Here is a 7,118-nt window from a genome sequence, read left to right as displayed (position 1 = left end):
GAAACCACGGAACTCAAATGAGCCAAGCAAATGAAGCAAGAATGCCTAACCTGAAAAGAGATGAACTAAGGGTAAAATGGTCATTTCTCACTGAAAAGGGTGCCACCGTGCACACCATTGGATGGACAACGAAAAATGAACAAAATTAGACTTAAGAATCGTCTGATTCTGAGTCGGGGCAGAAAAGATATGAAATTCCAACACCCGATGCGAAAGTTATGAAGCAATGACTTAACATTTTCTAATATTTTCATAAAAACTTTAAAAACAAAAGTGCATAGAAAACGAGATACATGTCATTGGCCTCCGGACTCATCTCATACATGTTAAATACATTGAAAAGAGTGCACTTACGTACACTTTACATATACGAATCAACGAATACAAGTTTAAACAAATAGGGCTACAAAGAGGCATCTTATGCTAACACTTGTATAAAATAGAAACTTAGAAACTGTAAGCCATCCAAGGAGCAATGGAATCTTCAAATCCTGAGTCCTGTACCTGAAATATGCCCCAGTATCGTAGGGGTGAGTAACATAAAGCTACTCGTAGGAGATGAGCATGCATCGACCTAACATTTTACAATTTTATCACCTTATGGTGAAACATGTTAAAGGGGCTCATGCCACCTAACGTCTATGTCAAGATGAGACCCAGGGAGCATCCTAAGCTACCTAGATCATTTCTCTCATAATCACATTGTTCATACAATTCAAACAACATGGAAACATGTTATACAAGGCAACAAGATATAGATTCTCAAAGTCTTCAACTTGAAATCCAAAATACGAAAACAATAAGTGTGGGTCATGCCACCTAACGTCTATATTCAAAATGAATTTATAAGGTCATTCCTAAACTACATTTGAACATCAAAATACAAATTATGATATCAATGCAATTTAACCAACAATGGAACTTCCAATACAACGCATGAAACATGCTTTCACAAAGCTACATCTTAAGCTCAAAATAGGAAATCAAATAAGGAACAACAAGTTACGATATCATCTAGTTATCAATTTGAAATGAAATACGAAATCAAATAAAGTGGATACTCAGACGTCATGCCGGATCAGACCGACAACATAGTTACTTTAGGGTTACTAGCCCATGGGTAACCTCCCTATGTGCGCACTAGACTATATAGAGGGACAATCCCCCGTACTAGAACCAAGTCCTAGCCGTAACCAAACAACGACATTCCCAAGTTTTCAAAATCAACAAATTATGTAACAACGTGTATATATCAACATGTATATACAAGATATCAACTATTTACCAAGCACAATCCAATTTTAGAAACATATACAATACATGCTCAAAGTCTACAATTACTATGGCATGAAAGATGTCAAATACAAGGTGCGCAATTCCTTACACATAGCAACAATATATCCAATAAGGAAAACATATTCTCATGAATATAAAAATAACAACTATGTTATCCAATTCTCAAAAGTAATCAAGTGAACATACACCGAATTCAAATCCATGATTTAAATATAGAAACAACTTCCAAAATGCAATTAAATCCATGGAGTAATAAAGTAGAATTTAATTAAACATAAATAGTTAAATTCTCTAAATTTCAAGTTAATCAAAATAACCTCAATTTAATATATATTGAAAGACATGTCATGGTTATCATATATATAACATCAAATGACAAGTTAAGTGATTAAAACACTTAAAACAAAATTAATCAAGCTAATTAATTAATTTCCTCTAGATTTTTAAACAATTCCAAATGCCCTCAATTTAATCTATGTTAGAGAACATGCTAAGGCCTATTTAAATACCACATTACAACTTGATTTAATGCTTGATACAACCATGTGAATTAAACTTTCACTAAAGATAAATATTAAATAAAAGTTGTAGTTCTTAATCAAATGATCCAAATTTAATATATGTTAACCAACATATCTAAGCATAATTTCCTAACATGTTACAATTCAAATCAAAGTTATACATCATCATAAATTTTAAATCTTATACAAAGAAATAAAAATTACTAACTTTCTAGATTTGGTACAAGACATACATATATGTTGTATAATCATGGCAAACACACAATACAACATACAAATAATCCTAAAACATTCCCTACCTCAATTGGAATGAAAATCCCAATTACCACCGAAATGAAATCGCCCCAAATTTTCGGTCTGCAAAACAGATTTTTCAGTTTGCTACCTCCAACTTGTAAAATTCATAAAAAATTCAATTCTAACCCAAATTGAATGAATCCAAAGCCCAATGAAAGCTTAAATACTGTAATTTGATAATATCAATTTAGTTTAACAAAATATTTTCCCAATTGAAACAGTTTTGACCCACAACTTTGAAACAAATTCTGCCCAGAAAACACATTTTCAGCTTGTAGCTTCCAACTTTGAAAATTCATGAAAAATTCATTTGACATCCAAATTGGGCAAACCTAATTTATTTTGGAAGTAAACATATGAGAGTGTAAAACTGGAAATTTAAGCCATGATCCAATGTCAAAAGGTTAGTGAAATAAATCATCTAAAAATATGTTTTCCAGCTGCAATAAGAACATGGATAGCAGATAGTTTCGGATTTTAAAAAAAATTTAGAAATGCTCTAAAATTGTGAAAAAATTCTAAGTAGTGTAAAACCCATGGCGAAAGTTCCAGTAAGAATTTCATGGCAATTGAAGCACCACAGCTCCATATAAAAAATTCATTTCCGGACCAAAAAAGAAAAGCTTCAAATTTCTAGCAACTAGCTTGAAACTTCAAAAATTCATAACTAATTCATTTTAAATCCAAATTACATGAAACCAAAACTAAATGAAAGCTAATTGAGTATATTTTCATATTCTATATTTAATTTTGACAAGATTAATTCAAGTTAAAACAGTTTAAGGAAAAAATACAAGTCCTTCCCTTCCATGCATGTAAAACACTCAATAATGACATAAAAATACTTCAAAATAATAGATCAATACCTCACTAGAGAATTGAATCTCTAGATACCAAAGCAAAACTAAGAGTTAGGCTAGATCCTTCAAGGGTTTCAAAAAGGAGGATGAGGGGGACAAAAAGTATTCCAAGCTTTATGGTCTAAAGTAAGTGGAAGGGCCTCAAAGATCAAGGTCAATGCCTAAGGCTTCAAGCTCCATCCATGGAGGCTAGGGTTTTCTTGTAAGGAAGAGAATGAAATAATGTGGTTACATGTGAGTGGAGGAAATAGAAATCCTCCACTCACTATGTGCTCTTACACCATGGTCAACACACACATTTATGGTCAATTGCACAAAAACCCTCCTTTAAAACCATATTCCCAAAGTGGCCCAAAGATATTTGCAAGACTAAATTGTGAACTTACACTTGTCACCAATCCATGGCTCCTTCCTAGGCTTAATCCCATACCTACACTTGTCAACCATCCAAGCCAATAAGTGCACCAATCCTAGGCTAACAAGTGGGTGAATCCTCACCCTCCAAATGTCATCATCCAATGCATTAAAGTGTTTCCACACAAATGTCAACAAGTGGACCAATGAGAGTGTGACACTTGTCACACTTTTCAAAAATTGCAAAAAGGTCCTTTTTGAAAATATCTTCCAAATTTAATTGCAAAATGGTCCCCAAGATGAAAAATAATTACTTTATTTAATAACACTAAAACCCCACAAGTTAAGAATAATTATACTAAAGTATGCATTAATGCCCCTTTATGAAAGAAGTAAGTAATCAACATGCTTTTTTCAGAAAAGTAAAAATACCATTATCATGGAAATCAAATATCATGAATGCATACAAAACTGGAATTAAATCCGAGCACAAAAAGTGAGGTTGTGCAAGGAAAAAGGATAAACGAGAAAAAGACAAAATGTGAATAGTGTTCGGAAAAATAAAATATGGAAATGACACAATCCCCAAAGGAAGTTGTCAATCTAAGGAAAAGAGTTTTGGAAATCATTCCAGAGCACTCGAGACGACATCAAGTGATGAAAAACCGAACCCAAAAAGGAAAAGACAACGGAAAAAAATATCCGTTAAAATCTGAGAAAAAAAAAAGGAAGAAAAATGACCGGGTCATTACAGTATGTAAACACAATATGGAGTTTAAACATACATGAACGCAAAGGAAGCAAAGTAGATAGTTTTATTTTCTAGGCAAGTAATATGCAATGTAGAAGCCTTATCCAACTTACGTTCATCAGCTCATTAAGATCAACCTCCTCATTAACAGAGGTAGATTCCTGTACCCTTTCTTGAGATAACAATTCCTGTAAGTTAAATGAAACACCATAACAATCAGCACTGCAATATTCTACTAGCAATGTGAAACTAATTAACATTACACTATCCATTTTCCTTACATAGTCAATTTAACCTTCCTGAGTCTTAAATTGTATTTTCTGTCCCTAATTTTATCACACACACACACGCACACATATATAAATATATACTGAAGTAAAACAGAATAAACAGACTAATAATGGGACAGATCGTAAATCATATTAAATACATATCAAATAGGAACTTCCCTAACAAAACTAAGTTCATGTTCAAAAATGAAAAAGATTAAATAGGGAAGTATTTATGAAATTAGGAAAAATAGGAAAATAATTCAAAAAATACCTTTTGATAATTACGAGCTGCTGCTGCCATTACATTTCCAAATGCTAAATTGGACAGAGTCGATTTAATTGAGTCTGGATCCATCTCTTTATTTCTACAAAGAAAAAAATGAAATTGTACATCTGAATAAGGATCGAGGAGTGTATGCTTATTCTGACAATTCAATCATTAAAGATGCATATGTAAGACCAAAAACTATATAAATATAAGAATAACAAATAAATTGTTAGATCCCCATATAGATCAATTTTAGTTAAACTAATTGACAATTGCAGTAGCCTTTACCTTGAGATATAGGAATAGGGAAAACAATCTCTAGAACCCTAACCATAGGTCGTTACGTTTGAGTGAAATGCCTTTCGAACGGCACAAACAAAGCCTACGAAGTAAAGATCTGGGTTTTGCAAAGTGAGATGGTGTAGAGAAGGGCAAAGAAGTCTAACCTGCCTAGAACCTTAATATATTTGAACCGCTGGGTGTCGATAGTCTGGTCTTTAAAATGTACAGGGTATGAGTTATTCGAACCCAAAAAAAAAAAAAAAAAAAAAAAAACTAGAAAATCAAAGATAAAAAAGGAGAGGATGAATTTTATTAGTTTTATTTGATTTTATATGAAAAGTCAAAATTGTCTATTAATCTATAATTAATTTTAATCTTAAATATCATAAATTTGAAATGACGTTTTTACCCTTCCACAATTACCAACTAGGCATCAGAATTCATCTAACCCTTTCAGCCCCTAAACAAGTGTCCATTGATTTCTCTCTCTATCTTCTACAAGGTCCATCGTCTAGTCCAGCTCACCGTTGATGGCGAACAGCTCGAAGCTCAAAAAGCGTAGTCCGAAGCCTTGCTCGGGCCATCACCGGCGGCGATTGTATCACGCACAAGTTTCAGAAGGAACAAGCTGAGATTGGGGTTATTGAGAGATGCCTTATTGATAACTAGCTTCTTCGGGCGATGACTTATTGACAAAGCTCTGATCTGGCGATTGCTTGGCGAGTGAATTGACGACGAAGGCGTGGGAGGTAGCCTTGGGACCGGGATGTGGTCTTAGGGTTTAATGCTTCAAATGAAATTGGGTTGGATATAGTTGTGGGTATTGTCATCGGGAATGATGCAAAGCCTGAGGGGGACTCGATGGATCTATTCTGGCTAGGTCTGCGACGGTGGTGGTTGTTTTGTTGTCAGCGGTTTTGGTGGTTGTTTTGTTATCAGTGATGGTTGTTTTGGGAGTTTTTTGTTGTTGTCAATGGGTGTTCATTCTCTCCTATTAGTCTGCTTTCATGTAACCAAGTTTCGAGATTGTGTTCTTGAATTATGGAGGCCTTGGACTCGTCGAAGGCGATAGAGGACCCAAACAACATATTTGGGTTAGAGAGAAAAATGGTGTCTAGTGTTTGGGTCTCCACTATTTGGACGCTGAAATTTTATGATTAATTTGGGGAAGGTTAAGGTAGGGATGCCAACGGGGGTAGTTTTGGGCGGATGTACCCTCTCCCGCCCCCAAAACCGTTTAGAAATCCCCATCCCGTCCCCATCCAAAATCACCTAAGCGGGGGACCTTTTCACTCTATCCCCGCCTTGTTTAACTTTTTTACCCCGTGGACACCCGCTGCTGCTCACTGAAATAGTTGAGAAAGTGAATGTAACTTAAAGGTTTCCAGAGTGGTTTTCATTAATAAAAATCATCCTTGTCCAAATAAGTTAAACCGTCTCCTAAAACCGCTATAAACAGGGGGGGCGGGTACCCGTCCCCGTGGGATAAATTGCCATCCCTAGGTTAGGGTAGCGTAAGAATGGATTGGATTGCAATTGTGTGTGTGTGTGTGTGTGTGTGTGTATATACACACACACACACACACACACACACAATTGCAATCCAATCCATTATATATTATACATAAGAGAAAAAGAATGAGCAGAAGAAATAATAGGTGGTGGCGGCAACAAAGAGGTGGTGGTGCCTTTGCGGGTAGGTACTTAAGAGGTTATTTTAGACTTCTCAAATTAGGTAGTATGGGTAAATTTGTAATTTCCCTATTTAAAAGTGTTATTTTACAAGTCAAAAGGCTTTTAGGTCATTTTATCATTTGTTAGAGCACTCAGGGGTGTCTTGTTGTCAAAGTAAGTAAACTTAAGACGGTGTCATTGTCCAAAAAAACACTCAATTTGTATGTGGTTGTTGTAACTAGGGTCATTTGTCCCAAATCGGATCTGAATGGGAATGTGATTGGGTATAAATGGGTGGGAATGCAGCACTACCCAAAATCTTGAGCTTTTGGATAAATGGTAAAGCTCCCACCTATTACAATTGGTATTAGAGTCCGACCCAGTCTTTGATGTCATGCTAAGCGTCCGGGTAAGCTAGCTCGAGTAGGCAGGGTGGCCCAAGCCACAACGAGGGCTGTGAGTTTGGGTGGGGGAAAATGTAACAAGGGTCATTTGTCTTGGGCGTTACGAATTTGGGTGGGAGAGAATGTAACAAGGGTCATT

General features: G+C 35.3%; 1 long non-coding RNA gene across 1 annotated transcript; it reads right to left on the bottom strand.

Moving 5' to 3' along the window:
* Positions 1-255: 255 nt before the first annotated feature.
* Positions 256-5,132, bottom strand: LOC132296161 (uncharacterized). Its single transcript, XR_009480175.1, has 5 exons — positions 4,908-5,132; positions 4,623-4,716; positions 4,193-4,267; positions 2,117-2,174; positions 256-504 (listed from the first exon to the last, which is right to left on the bottom strand). It is a non-coding gene; the product is annotated as an uncharacterized LOC132296161 (long non-coding RNA).
* Positions 5,133-7,118: the final 1,986 nt, after the last annotated feature.

Source organism: Cornus florida, unplaced genomic scaffold (assembly GCF_030987335.1).
Source record: "Cornus florida cultivar Cherokee Brave unplaced genomic scaffold, ASM3098733v1 CherokeeBrave_3.0.0_Hap2_Chr01, whole genome shotgun sequence".
Lineage (NCBI taxonomy): Eukaryota > Viridiplantae > Streptophyta > Magnoliopsida > Cornales > Cornaceae > Cornus > Cornus florida.
The sequence above is the reverse complement of the archived record's forward strand: the minus strand, read 5'-3'. Positions and strand labels throughout refer to the sequence as shown.